The following is a 16,168-nucleotide window of genomic DNA, read 5'->3' as shown; positions in this document are numbered from 1 at the left end:
TGCCACATGTGCACACATGCAGGAATCAGGGGTGCAACAGGGTGTCAGAGGCAGTAGCCAGCTAGCTCAACTTTTTCACTCCCTCCGTGGAGATATACTGTCTAAATTTGAGATATCCGAATCTAATCAAAGGGAGATAAACAAGAAATGTATAAATTTGGAGCAGAAGATGGATGATATTTGCAATCGAATCAGAGCACTAGAGACAGAGGTTGCTACTTTATCTCAGACCTCACACATGCACTCTGAAGACTTGAGAGATTTAAGGGCTCAGAACAGGCTGCTCCAAATGGATGTGGAAAGATTAGAGCTCCATGCCAGGAGAAATAACCTGAAATTCCTGAATGTGCCTGAAGGGTTAGAAAATGGTGACGTCAAGGCTCTTATATGCAAACTCCTTAGTGAGGGGATATTAAAAGATAAGCCAGAGATTAACCTGGAAACGGAAATTCAAAGAGCTCATAGGGATCCATTTAGGCAACATCCTAATAGGAAAGCCCCAAGGAAAATTTTGGTTAATTTCCAAACATTCTCGGTCAAGGAGCTGATATTGGGGCGAGCATTGATTGATAAATCCCTCCAGATAGATTCCACGAAGTATTTAATTCGTTCAGACGTGGGCCGGGCAACAGCTCAGAGGCAGTGGGAGTTAGGCACTAGAATGCCAGACTTGAGAAGTTTAGGTGCACAGGTGCAGATGAAGTTTCCGGCCGCTTTACGAGTGGTCTGGTGTAATAGAACATATAACTTTACGTCCCCTCAGGAAGTAGATACCTTCCTGTCGGACAATAGAAAAACCTCATAACCTCATATTTACTTGAAAAAGGAGGGGGATCGATTCATTCTTTGTAACTTCCTGTAATTTCCTGTAATGTATTATATGCTTAAGATCTAAATATAGTCAACTAGACTTGAACAAAATAGTAAATAGTAAAGGAAGTTTTTTTTTTGTCTTCGAGTATCAAGTATCATTTCAGCTCTACTCCCTTATAACTGAATACCTGGAGTCCTTGAGTCACCTTATATTAAATATAAGAAATTAAATATAAGAATTTAAAGGGTATGTCACTTAAATGTCACCTTATTAGAAGGTTGCTTGCTCTCTTTTTTCATTTTTTTTTTTTTTTTTTTTTTGTTTTGGGTTCCCTTTCTCATTGTGTTGGGTTCACAAACTCCCAAACAGGCGACATGATCGCCAAAGTTCATAAGGGGGGGGGTTTCTCACGGGGGGGGAGGGGAGGTGAGGGAGAGGGAGAGTAAAAGGGGTAAAAAAGAAAAAATTGTTCCTCATATAATTCATAAAAAGAGAGAAGGAGACAAAACTTGGGCCGGCCCAGATATGGGGGGAAGAATAGACCATCCAAGGAGGAGATCAGATAGGAAAAAGATAGGAAAACTACCTGATGAATAACACACACAATAGGATAAAATTTATTAGCTGGAATGTTAATGGTTTGAGAAATAGCAGGAAAGCGGCTAGAGTTAGTGAATTTTTAAATAGAACAGAGGCACATATCTGTCTATTACAAGAGACACATCTAGAGTCCCACGAATGTGAGACAGTATTCGGTAAGTTAAGGTGGGTTCAAGAGATTTGTTGCTCAAAACAGATTGGAAATACAAGGGGAGTGGCTATAATAATCAGATCTAATAAAGGAATTTGAGTAGACAAGTTCGAGACCGATCAGTCAGGGAGATGGGTGGTTGCATCTCTGCTAATTGAAAGCTCCCCATTAACATGTGCAGTATATTATGGGCCTAACCAGGATATGCCGGGAGCGTTATTAGGATTAAAAACTAGTCTTTCAGCTCTGACAACACCAGTTTTGCTGGGGGGGGGATTTTAATTTGGTCTTAAATGAAAAATTAGATCGCACTTCTAGAGCCAAGTATTCCCCCCCCCGTAAGTCACTAGCAGAGCTGAAGAATATCACTAAGGATTTCAATCTTATAGATATATGGAGGGTGAAAAACGGTAATAGGAGAGATTTTTCGTTCTATAGTCGTAAGTACAGACACCATTCAAGGATAGATTATTTTTTGTTAGATCAAGCCCTTTACCCTAATGTAGATTCTATTGAGTACATCCCAGCTATACTCTCTGATCACTCTATTGTGGAATTAACCATAAATTTAAAGAGTAAAAACCAACAGAGGAGGTGGACATTGGATAGATCCATATTGATACAGGATGAGGTAATCAGAAATTTGAAATTAACTATAGAGGAATATTTTCGATTTAACTCTGGGACAGTAAGTGATCAGAATATTTGGGAGGCATTTAAGGCATATATTAGAGGGATGTTAAGTATGGTAATGGTTAAAAGGAATAAGATTAGGAGACAGACTGAAAAGGAGAGCCTCGCTAAGATTAAGCAAAAGGAAGAACAACTACAGCAGGCCTCTGCCGAACTTCAAACTACTAATATAATAAAATTCCAGAATGAATTAGACCATTTGCGTGCAGAATTCCAAGCAAATCTTGATAAAATAGTAAAAGAAAAGTGGGACTCAAGTAGGCTTCAGAATTTCTCCTATGGGGAAAAATGCGGTCGACTTCTTGCTTGGAAGGTCAGATCAGATAGACTCCGAAATCAGATTAGTAGTATATGCCTCCAGAATACAGGTTCAATTACCCATGACGACACCCTGATTCGGGAGGAGGCAAGGTTGTATATGCAAAATTTATATAAAGACGATCTGTGCCCCTCCACTCAGAACATCGAATATTGGTTAAATCAGACAGAGATTCCACAATTAACTGAAATAGATAGAACTGTTCTGGCCGCGAGCATCAGGGAAGAAGAAGTTCTAGAACAGATAAAAAAGATGGCCAGAGGTAAGGCAGCTGGTCCAGACGGGCTCCCAATAGAAATATACCAGATAGAATCAGGGGAAGCTGTCTCTGCCTTGACGGTCCTATTTAATAAAATTTACTTACAGGGGGATATTATACCAGAATCCTGGTCTGAAGCCACTGTAGCTCTGATTTTGAAGCCCAACAAAGACCCCCTTAAAATTGAGTCATATAGACCTATTTCACTGTTGAATTCTGACTACAAAATCTTTGCGGGGGTTCTGGCAGCAAGATTGGCTAAAGTAATAAAAACAATTGTACATCAGGACCAAAAGGGTTTTATTCCTGGTAGACAGTTAAACGAGTTAACCTTTAAAGCCATAGCGGCAATAGATGTAGCTATATCTAAGAAACTCCCGCTGACCCTTACGGCTATTGATGCCGCTAAGGCTTTTGATCAAGTACACTGGCCATATTTATGGTCGGTACTCTCTAGGTTCGGATTTCCCATGAACTTTGTTGTAGCCGTTCGGTCCCTATATAAGAGTCCACGGGCAAAAGTATTGGTAAATGGTTTACTCTCAGACTGGTTTACAATTACGCGTGGAACAAGGCAGGGGTGTCCTTTATCACCCCTGCTATTTAATCTTTATATTGAACCTTTTGTTTGCTTGCTGAGGGCGGACCCAGTGATACACCCTTTTAGAATTGCAGATCTCGAGTTAAAATTCGCCTTGTATGCGGATGACCTTTTAATGTTCTCCTCTAATCCCGAGGAGGCTATTCCGAGATTGCTTGAACAAGCAGAATTGTTTGGAGTAATCTCGGGATATAAGGTAAACAGAGAAAAAACAGAGATTATGCATTGGAATCAGGTCGGCGGAACTGTTGTAGCTAAGACGCGCATGAGGTACTTGGGCATAATCTTGTCTCATAATATTCTTGAAATAGCCAAAGTAAATATGACAAGAATTTATAAGGATATTTGTGATCTATTACAAAGATGGTCTGGGCTTTCTCTGAGCATTTATGGTAGAGTAAATTTAGTAAAGATGATTATCCTCCCAAAAATCACATTTTTGTTTAATTCCATCCCGTTGACATTCCCTGTATCTGACATCGCCAAAATGCAGGGGAGAATTGGTTCCTTTATCTGGAACGCTAAGACACCAAGGATCTCCTGGAAAAAATTAAGAAGAAACTTAAAAATGGGAGGTTTAGCTCTCCCGGATATATCTATTTACTGCCACTCATTTCATTTTAAGAATTTTAGAATGTTAGCTGGAAAGACAGATGCTTCCCCTCAGGGTCTCTTGTTTCAAGCTCTACTATATGGCATACCTAAAGGGCAAGAATATTTTTTATTTAAGTACGGCGATCCTAGGTTCTTTAAGAGGGTACGATTAAAGGTATTGGAAACAGCCCTTAAGAACTGGGTATATCTCAGGAAAAGCCTAAAAATCCCGTATTATGCACCCCAAGCTCCGATCTGGGACTCCCCGGGTACCCCAGAATGCCTTAATGATCAATTGTCTCGCCCTCTTAAAATGGCTGGCTTGTTTTATTGGCAGGATTTAGAGAAAGATTCCCAGTTGTTGAATTGGCAGACGCTTTCTGGCCTGACAAACGGTACCCTATCTAGATATAAGTACTATCAGCTGGCAGGGTGGTGGGCAACTAAATCTTGGGACTTTGAGGCACTGAATTCTAAGTTTGATTTTGTATCCAGAAGAGGTGTATTGAATCAGAAGGTGTCTTTCTGGTATTCGGCTATTCTTGAGCCAGAAGGGATATCAGAATCGGAACTTCATACTCTCTGGGGTAATGTTATTAGTACTGATTTAAACAACTTGATGAAATTATGGGGAGATTCTTACGTTATGTTACATGCTGTGGTAAAATCGGCTCTTCTTAAAAGAAACCATTTATACACTACTTATAGAGTATATTTATCCCCAAAAAAGTTAACTAAGATTACAGGTTTACATTATCAGTGTCCAAGATGTAAATTACCATCGGCAGATGACTATCATATGTTCATGAGTTGCCCTGAAATAGTAGCTTTTTGGGCAAAGGTACAAACCTTTCTAGCTGAGGTACTTGATAAACAGATCGAAATTACCACAGGTTTGATTATGTTCGGATTACATATTGATTACCATCTTAACGATCCGGGATCTAAACTTATTTTTTATGTTATTATTCTGGCAAGACGTGAGATATGTAGAGCATGGAAAAACATAAATGCCCCCACTTTTTCAGATTGCTTGAAACATATAATTTATACTTGTGAATCTGATATGGCATGTGACTGTAATAGTTATGGTAATGTTTGGGCACCCTTGGTTGCATGGCGGAACAGATAGGGAATATTCCAATGATTTCACCTGGGCACTACATGGCTGGTCCCTTCAATTCGATGTTGGTTTATATCACGTCGCGAAGAGAAGTGGACTGTAGATGTAGTGATGGCTTGAGGGATTGAGCCTTTCCTTTTCTCCATATCGGTCTTAAACACCAGGGTCGGGATAGGTTGACCATGGAGGAGAGGTTATGGCCGCCCATCAAGATCGCCCTTATTTCTTGGTATATGAGGAATAAAAAAAAAAGAAAAAAAAAAAAAAAGGTTCCGAATCTTGGCAGGACTACCGAGCCCTTCACGGTTCCGAGTCAGATAAAATGACTACCAATAATAATAATAAATAATTCCTATTTGTAAAGCGCGAACATATCACCCCCTTATGGGTTTTAAGGCGCTGAGGGCCGTCGGGGAGATAGAGGGCCATATGTAGGTAGCCTAATACCGGTCGATAACGGACAATTTTCGGTAAATATACCGTTACCGACCGGTATTTAGGCTTTTGATATGTAGGGGGATCATTTCTGTATTCGGTAATTTACCGAATCGGTAAAATTACCGAATCGGTAATTTTACCGATTCGGTAAATACTGAATACAGAAATGAGATGTAGGGGGAGTGTGTGGTGGGTGTGGGGATTCGTTATTTACCACCAACTGAAAGTTGGTGGTAAATGACGAATGTCTCAGTTAATGCATTATTTGGCCCTTAGATGTGTGCAATGTGGCAGACACACATGCCCTCAGGGCATGTATGTGTGCCACATGTGCACACATGCAGGAATCAGGGGTGCAACAGGGTGTCAATGTGACACCCTGCCACCCTTGATTGAGCTCCCCCCATTACCGATTCGGTATTTACCGATTCGGTATTGGTAACTGGCTTCCCATTGATTCCTATGGGCCTCCTGGCCCATAGGAATCAATGTGATACAGGTTACCATAACCGAATCGGTAAATACCGATTCTAAAATACCGACACTTACCGAATCGGTATTTTTTTACCTACATTACATTTACCGATTCATAAATACCGAATCGGTAAAATTCGGTATTTAAGAATCGGTAAATGTAATTTACCTACATATGGCCCTAAGTGAGCTATTACCCAGAGTCACATGATGCTGAACTGAGCAGCCGCCGATGAACGAACTGTGAGCCCCGTGCTCCAGAGTCAACTGGTCTGGCTGCTACGCCACACCTCTCCCCACCTCTACCATTGACTCAAGTAAACATAAACAGGAAGGGGCTGTTTCACAGAAGTATTTACGAACACATGAAGTCATTTCTACGGGAGTCTCTTTTACATACTCTTAAATGCCATTGTAAATCGGGGGCCGAAGTGCCCAACTCGCTATTAGTAAAAGTGCAAAGATGGCAGAGTCATTTCTATTTGTACTAATTGCACCTTCTTACTAGTCATAAACTCTCCTTCTGAGTAACCATTCCTGCTATACCTCGCCCTTTCTAACCTATCTACTCATCCCACTCCCATAAATCACATATATTTCCTTCCGTGGCACCTCTCCTTGCAATCTAAAGTAGCTCATCTCCTCCACCCTATTTGTTTATTTCAGTTCCTTTCCACTTGCATGAACTCACTCTGATAATAATTACACCTAATGACTCCTATTAACTTAATGAGCCAAGAGAAACCAGAGGAAATGCTTCGGTTTCATCAAAGGACAAGGGTAACCCGATAACAAGCAAATTTGCAACAATAATTAGTAACTGCTGAGTTAACCACTAACTTTGGGTTATGGAGAAGCATGCTACCTGCCTTATAGCGCTACAACACCCTGGCCGGGGTAGTAAGCACCATATAAATACCATCACAGTATAATATTAATATTCCATGAATATTAATTGCTTTTTTTTAAATGTAGATGTTTTGTGGCCAATTCACAAAGGCAAGAAAGAGCAGGAAAAGACATGGACTACCTTACGTAATCTAAAGCGCCTCACTATTCAGCGCCAGGATGCCCCAAGGAGTTAAAATGTAAATTGATACTTGTATAGCGCACTACTCACCCGCAAGGGTCTCAAGGCGCTTGTACGAATACCGCTGTGGAACCCATCCTGGCTTTCCCTGTGAGGCATCCACTCCTGGGCACCCCCAAGGTGGAGGCCAGGCATCCTTAGCGTTGTGGGGGCCGTTGTGGAGATTAAGCAAGCTATTTCCCAGAGTTGCAGAGTGGGACTCCATGATTGGAATGGCACCGAGGCGAGAATTATCAGGTCCGTGGAATTTTTGAGCCCAAGACCCGCCGAGGCGGGGAATTGAACCCTGTTCCCGGGCTAGATCTCTGCATCAGGGTCTGCCGCTCTAATCATTGAGCCACACTTCTCCACAACGTGCACATTGTAATGTTATGATGGGACGAGAACAAAAACAAACATGAGTGAAATCAGTTTATTCCATTTTTCCCATTGAAAACAGATTGCCCGGAGCAGACACTGCATGCTCTAGTCCCTATTACACAAGGTTCAGATATGGCCGGTGGATTTGCTATTTTTTTGTAGTCCAAATAATTTAATCCTAAATGTGTCCTGGCGTGTGCAGGGTCAGTGCCAACTGTGACGACAAAAGCTAAGAAATCCTACAGTTTGTGGACGTTCGAAACACCTGTGGAGAGTCCACAAAGCAGGGATTGTTGAAATGTCACCGCTGTGCGGAGAAAAAACGTACACGTGATTCATTATGCGGCACTGCGTACATTTAAGAAGGAAACTGGATGTGGAAAACAAATTGAAAAGAGCCCCAGACATATTAAAACAAGGGAAACTGAGTCAAATGAGATTTGACATATAATTTCCATGGTGTAAACATATTACACCTCTGATACATGAATATTCTTATAATGAATGCCTCTTAATATGAGGTAATGGAAAGTGATGTGATGTGACAGGATACCATATGAAAAATAATATAATGGGTCATTCATACAATAAATATTTGTATAACATGAGCATAGTATGATATTAAATCTGCTGTGATATATATGCATATGTGTGATCTAATTTAATGTGCAGTGAGATATGGCGTGACATGGTGTTATAGGATATGGTGTGATATGAGATTAATGTGACGGGAGCAGATATCTCATGATTTCAGATATGATGCGATAAGGCTTTTCCAACCTGAACCCACCTATCGTGTTTAGGTCTGTCCTAGAGACAGCTTTAATAATCACACCAGTCTCATGGATTTAATAAAATCATAAATAAAAAGACATACATTCCTACAAACATGGATGTCATTAAATTGTCCTTCACATTTTACATGTGCTCACCCAGCATTCATAATGGGGCAACGGATCCGCCCACTTCAGCCATTGGCTGTTTACCACGTAGTGAGGGAGCCGCCCCTGCCTGATTATGACTTTTTGCGGAGTGGTGGCGCTGTGGTGCAAACCGTCGCACGACCGCTCTGCCGAAGGTTGCCGCCTCCCACCGGCCAGATTACGACTTTTAAGTGGTCTGGTCCTGCGGCGGTGCCTTTTAAAAAGGCACCGCAGTGGGACCTCGCAACAAGGTTCTTACACAGCATGAACTCGAAAGTCCATGTCACGCGGGAACCTATGTGCATTCACACATTGGGGCACATGTTATGCCCCCCTGTATGCATCCACATACAGTGAAGGCACAGGGGGCCCTGTAGGGCCCTCTTTGTTTCCTCTCTGCCAGGGTTTTCATGGCGGTGGAACCTGGAGCCTGGCAGAGACGAAACTTGTAATATGCTTGGTGGGACCATAGCTGTCCCACCAACCATATTGCGGCCTCAGGACCGCTGTGCACCTCCAGGGAACTGCGGTTCCCTTGCGGCTGTCCCAGGGCTGTTCGACCGTCATTATCACACGGTCAGACCGCCGGTGCGGTGGTGGCTGGAACGCCACCGTCGTACCACCACGAGTCAGGTAGTCCTCCAACCACCAGACTCGTAATCGGGCCCTTAGTATCAAAAAGAACACCAAGGCCCCCCACCAGGACACCTCAACACACCTCATCAGGCGTACCCTTCCCTCTTCTGTCCCTCCACGATCCTCTTTCAATCTAAATACCACACTCACATGGGCACCGTTCAAATTTATTTCATATCTCCCTATACTAATTCACCACTAATCCTTTTTGGGTTCCGAAGTAAGGGGCTACTCGCCAGAAAGCGCTTCGACACCTCATCTGGGGTAGTAAGCTCTATACAATTACATAAAATGGAGGTTGCTGAAGCCTTTTGTCCCTTGTGGAATTTACAAGTCCTCAATGGCATTTCTTTTCACGTATTTTCCATACTATGGTGGCCCCCTGTAGGGGGAAAGTAATGGCGCATTTTTTATACCCCCCCAAAGTATGTGACTGGGCAGGCGCAAAGAGCGTGTACAGGAAAGGGCTGGTTTCCGGTTGGTTTCCTGAATGGCGCTGCGGTCATCGCAATGTTTTTCTTGGCTGGAAACTCGACGCGAGGGCATGAGACTCGCGCCAGATGTATGTTCCCTCCATACAGAAACATGCTGGGGCTGGGGCCGCTATCTGGCTGCAGCATCGAGCCGCAGGGGGGCTTCACGTGTAGACATAAACAATTACAGATGGAAAGGGGCTATAAATCCGACACAAATGAGGAAAGCTGCTCAGAGAACAACCTAGCGACAGAATATTGACCCCAAAAATATCGTGCTATAAAAATATCTTAGCAAAAAGTTGACAAGAATAATATCTTGACTATAAGTAAATACAGGAAACTGTAGACTTACTATTTTTAACTCCATATGCACGTATCCTGAATATATATACATGTTGTCCAGGTACATAAATATGAAGTTAAGCATAGTACACCTATATATACACCTACCTTCGCAAGATTTTTGTTGTCGTTATGGTTGCTGTGATTTTTTTGAAGCATGATCTTTAGAAGACAATATTTTAGTAAATCTCCATGAAGAATGAGTGATATTTCTTTCCTATTGTACGTCGGTTGTTTCCAGTTCACCCCTTTCCTTAATGGTTGTGCTTGGATGCCGTCAAGCTGAAAGGATGCTGTTACATTGCATTCATGAACTCAGGGCAGGTGAGTTGGGGTTTGAAGCAGCGCCTGAGGTTCCCCGCTCCATCTGGAAGCGAGGAACCCTGAGATTTCTGACAGTAAGGCCTCAGATGCTTCTGCCATCAGAATCCCTTGAGTTAACAACTCATCCACCATAGGGCCACCCGCTCACAGAAGCAGTCACGGCACTGTATTTAGAGGAGGGGTAGCGACTCATCCACCAAAGGGCCACCCGCTCACAGAAGCAGTCACTGTGCTGTATTTAGAGGAGGGGTAGCGTCTCATACTCCATAGGAACACACTCTCACAGAAGCAGTCGCTGCACCGTATTTAGGGGGTGGGGTAGCGACTCATTCACCATAGGGCCACCCGCTCACAGAAGCAGTCATCGTGCCATATTTAGGGGGTGGGGAAGCGACCCATCCACCATAGGAACACACTCTCACAGAAGCAGACACAGCACTGTATTTAGAGGAGGGGTAGCGACTCATCCACCATAGGGCCACACGCTCACAGAACCAATCGCTGCACCGTATTTAAGTGACGGGGTAGCGACTCATCCACCATAGGGCCACCCGCTCACAGAAGCAGTCACCGTGCCATATTTAGGGGGTGGGGAAGCGACTCATCCACCATAGGGCCACCCACTCACAGAAGCAGTCGCCGCGCCGCATTTAGGGGGCCGGGTAGCGAATCCTCCACCATAGGGACACACTCTCACAGAAGCAGTTGCCGCACCAGATTTAGGGGGCGGGGTAGCGACTCATCCACCATAGGTCCGCCCGCTCACAGAAGCAGTCGCCGAGCCGTATTTAGGGGGTGGGGTAGTGACTCATCTACCATAGGGCCAACTGCTCCGAGAAGCAATCGCCGAATCATATTTAGGGAGCGGGTAGCATCCATCACACGTCATGGGCAGAAACGTTCTAAACAGATTTCTGAAGTGCAGGAAGAAAAGTCACTGAGGGGCCGATTCACAAAGGGCCTCCGCTTATGTGGCGGAGACCCTGCATTGGCGGCCGAGGGGCCTACACTTGGCGTGGGGGCTCCGCAATGGATGACTGCAGAACAAGGTCCTGGCACGACTGCGTGGCCTCCGCCATGACTGCAGTACGAGGTCCCGCTAAGACTGCGGGGCCTCCACCACGAGCGCGGAGGCCCTTTGTGAATCAGGCCCAGAGTGTGATAATCATTTTGTAATTTATTTTTCAGAAACAAACTTCTACTTTGTGGGTTGGTTTCTGAAAAGCAGAAGACAATACAGATGCATTTGCATCACAGAGGTCAAGTCAGTCAGGCAAGGATAAGTCGATAAGGTACACAGTCCACCAGTGCGTGGTGCACATACAAGGGCCTCCGCCGACTGGTCGGCTAACGGGCAGCCTATTTAGATCGAGCTAGCCGCCTAAGTTTCAATAGTCGATAGTGAACTGCGTCTTTAACCTGTTCGCTTCGATCCCTGTGCACAATATCCTATGGGTTGTAACTGTGCGTCTACCTGACCCTTTCCAACTATCAATCTCTCAAGGGTGGCCTTATTTATAGGCCCCCCGGACCCAAAACCTCGTTCCTCCCAGCACTCAGCGGCTTGCTAGAGGAAGCAATTTGCGCTAAGACATTTACTGCTCTGGGAGATTTTAACTTTCACCTGGAATGTGATTCAGACCCCGATACGCGGAATTTATTAGATCTGATGCTTGGGGTTGAGCTTAACCAAAGGGTTATTGGCCCAACCCACAGGGCAGGACACACTCTAGATGGGATCTTCTCCAATCTTCCCAACCTTGAAATCACGGCAATTCTTCCGGTCTCCTGGTCTGACCATGCGGTAGTGCATTTTGATATCAGCCTGGCCCCGCCTTCTAGACCTAGTAAGGTCTCGAACCCGCCCAGAACTATCAGGAGGTGGAAAGATATAGATGGAGAGGCTCTAGAGAGCCTGCTCAAAACCTCCATGCAGCCCCTTAGGGCTAAGGTGGAAGATGCAGCCACTTCATACACGAACTGGCTGGAGGCAGCATGCTATAACCTTGCCCCTCCTAAAACGTATCACTCCACTCGATCTAGCCCCTCTGCGCCGTGGTTCTCTGAGCGTATCAGGGACCACAAATTGCTCTGTAAAAAGCAGGAAAGAATCTGGCGGAAAAATTACAAAGAGGAGGACAGAAAACTTCTCCTCTTAGAGTTAAAAAGGCATAAATATGCGATTCAAGAGGCAAAACATGAGTTTTACACGAAACGTATTAAGGAGGCTAGTAATTCCGCTAAGGAATTATTTCGCACAGTATCGTCCCTGGCTGTCACCAAACCAGTGGAGATACCCCCTAGTCGCAAACTATGTGAAGATCTGGCGAAATTCTTCCAGAAAAAGTAGAAAATATCTTCCGCCCACTAGACATTCGTGTCAAGACCGCCGCTCCAGATACCAACCCTGAGGCAGACTGTAATCTTCCTAGGCTTCTCAACTTCTCCCCCATTAGGAAGGAGGAGGTGGAGAGCAGACTTCAACAGACAAAATCAGGTTCCCCTAATGATCCATGTCCAGCCAGCGTGGCCAAACTGGCCTCTTCGGCCGTGGCCGCAGGGCTCACCCCACTGTTCAATGCGATGCTAGACAAGGGGGAGTTCCCCTTACGCTGGAAACAAGCTTCCATCTTACCCCTGTTGAAGAAGCCGAATTTAGAGGTGACTGACCTGAACAACTTTCGGCCAATAGCCAGGCTACCCCTTCCGGCTAAAATCCTGGAGGGCATTCTAAACACACAGCTAAGCTCTTTTTTAGGGTCAGTCCAGGGCCTGGACCGCTCCCAACACGGATTCAGGGCAGGGCAAAGTACCGAATCTGCCCAGATTAAATCAACAGAAGACGTGAGAACGGTGATGGATGCAGGAGGTAGAGCTGCCCTGATCCTGTTAGACCTATCCGCGGCCTTTGATACGGTCCACCATAAGATACCTGGGGACCGGCTCAGGGCTACGGGGATCCAGGGCAAGGCGCTTAAAATTCTGCTCGCCTTCCTGTCTGACAGGACGCAGAAGGTGGCAATAGGGGACTTCGAATCAGACCCTTTCGTGCTTCCCTGCGGAGTCCCTCAGGGGTCCTCCTTGAGTCCCACCCTTTTTAATATATACGTCTCCACCCTGGCACCAGTCATCAGATCTTTTGGCTTCAAGCTAACCTCTTACGCAGATAGTGGTATCTCTGCTACCAGGGGAAACTGACAGCACAGCCGATAGATTCAGAGGCTGCATGCGGGAAATCAGCAATTGGATGGCAGATAACTGTCTCAAATTAAATTCTACTAAAACCGAAGTCTTGCTGTTCGGGTCCAGAGACAATTTCTGGTCCCCACGCTGGTGGCTGGAGGAAATGGGTACTCCCCCAGCTCCTGTCCCAAAGGTCAAAAACTTGGGTGTACTTATGGACAACTCACTGTCCTTCAAGCCTCAAATTAATGCACTCTCCTCAGCAACTCACTTTATCCTAAAAACCATTCGGAAAGTTCTGCCGTTTCTCGTGGACGAGCATAAGAAGACCGTGGTCACTGGACTGGTGTTGTCCCGGCTGGACTATTGCAACAGCCTTCTGTTGAACGCCCAACAGGGGCTCCTTAACAAACTCCAGATTCTGCAGAATGCTGCAGCCCGACTAATCACAGGCACACCTAAATTTGCCTCTGCATCACGGGACCTGGTGAAGTTACATTGGCTACCAGTTCGCAAAAGAATTATTTTTAAATCTCTTTGCGTTACTTTTAAGGCCTTGCATGGCCTAGGTCCCCTCTGCATTTCCCAACTTTTTCAATGGCATAGACCAACTAGACTTCTGAGATCAGCTGAGCAGGGTCTGGTAGTTATTCCCAGAGTTAGGAAAGCTCGTTGGGGAGGCAGAAGCTTCTCTTTAAGGGCAGCAAAGGCATGGAATGCGTTGCCGCTGAACCTCAGACTACTGCTGGACCTCTTGTCTTTTAGGAAAGCTTTAAAGACCTGGCTTTTCACACAGTAAGCCCTAGCTCAATCGCACTCTCTCAACTTGCGACAGGACACCTCTGGGTGACAGTGCGCTCTATAAATGTGAAAAATAAATAAATAAATAAATAATACATAAAAAAACATTTATTGAAAGGCTCCTAAAAACGAAATCAATGCAACAGAATTCATCCACATACAAAAAATACAATATAAAAAGTCATGGAGATTGAAACAAGCATTAATAAAAATTCCTATGCAGTCTATAAAAAAGCAAAAACAAAGGACAGACACATAATGGCAACGCCTATAGGTCATTGCATTCACACTGGTGTTCCATGACATGGCAAAGTCAATAGGTCTCACCAAACAATCATAGGTATTAACTTTTGGTTTGTTTGCCAGTGCTTTTTGCTGATGCTGCTTTGCGCCAGCGAAAAGAAAAGAAATCTTGTTTGTGAATGCTGGACTGGATGGTCAGCGAAAATGAACAAAAGAGCGAGGATTAATACGTTGGCATGCATCATCATATATACATCATAATGTTAGCGTAGCCCCAGTGTGTTCACAATATGTTCTAGCTCTTGTTTCATCAAGCATGCATGGGATCATATGTCATGACTTGGCGGCCATTATGTTTTTTTGGTTTTAATTTACCATTCCAAAATGGCCAACATATCTTGTAGCAGGAAATAAAAACATAATAAGTGTGCATAATCTAATTCGTTTGTAGAATGTAACAATCAGGCAGTAAATTGCAGTTGTGGAGCCCTCCAAAAAGGGTAAAAACTAAAAAACTACAAGCACTAGGTGCAAAAGTGGAGTGGGCAGGGGAGTAAAGCAAACAATGACGAGTGGTGGAGAAAGGAGGGAGGCAAAGCAGGAGCTTGGTAGGAGTTGACTAAATAAAAGAACAAAGCAAGAAAAATCAAGTGAGATGACGAGACAGGAGAAGCAATGTACACACTTGGAGGAATCAGCAGAGAGAACATGAGTGGTAGAGATGCCAGGGGGAAGCAGCCGATGGGGATAGAGCAAGAAACCACGTTCACTCCTTTGGAGTGCATGAGGCAAAACAAGCATTTACAATGCAATGGTCTCGGCAATATTATAGGTAGAGCTATTGGTATTGCTCATTATTTTTTTATTATTTTTGTATCCCTAAATAAATGGCATTGTCATTTCTATTGGCATTAGCTTTTTTTTGCATATGTGATACCTATTGCATTAGCAGAGAGAGAGTGAGGTAGTGAGATAGAGAGAGAGAGTGAGGTATTGAAATAGAGAGTGAGGTAGTGAGAGAGAGTGAGGTAGATAGAGAGTGAGGTAGTGAGGTAGAGAGTGAGGTAGATAGAGAGTGAGGTAGTGAGAGAGTGAGGTAGTGAAAGAGTGAGGTAGTGAGGGAGAGGGATGTTGTGAGGTAGTGATATATAAGCATAGAGTGATGTTGTGATGTAGAGAGATGGAGAGAGAGGTAGTGAAAGAGAGAGTGAAAGTGAGTTAGTGAGATAGAAAGAGTGAGGTAGTGAGATAGAGAGTGATTGAGGTAGTGAGTGAGAGAGAGTGAAGTTGTGAGGTTGTGAGCTAGAGAGTGAGGTAGTGATGTTTTGAGAGAGGGAAGTTGTGAGATAGTGAGGTAGTGAGATAGAGTGGAGTAGTGAGGTAGAGAGAGTTATGTAGTGAGAAAGAGTGAGGTAGTGAAACAGTGAAACAGTGATGTAGTGAGGGAGAGGGATGTTGTGAGGTAGTGAGATGTAAGCAGAGTGGTGTTGTGATGTAGTGAGATAGAGAGAGGTAGTGAAAGAGACAGTGAAAGTGAGGAGCACACACGCTGCTGAACTTGGCTCTGGTGGGAGTATAACTTTTGCTTGTTTTCGTGTGCAGTGTTTGTGCAAGGTAAGTTTGCACATTCAGGCTGGATGCGTGAGAAGCCATGGCTTCCTATCTCTGCAGTCTGGATGATGGTGTGTAGGAAACTGATTCTAGCGATAAGAAATCCGTCCATG

Source organism: Triturus cristatus, chromosome 12 (genome assembly GCF_964204655.1).
Source record: "Triturus cristatus chromosome 12, aTriCri1.1, whole genome shotgun sequence".
In the NCBI taxonomy this organism is placed as follows: domain Eukaryota; kingdom Metazoa; phylum Chordata; class Amphibia; order Caudata; family Salamandridae; genus Triturus; species Triturus cristatus.
The sequence above is the reverse complement of the archived record's forward strand: the minus strand, read 5'-3'. Positions refer to the sequence as shown.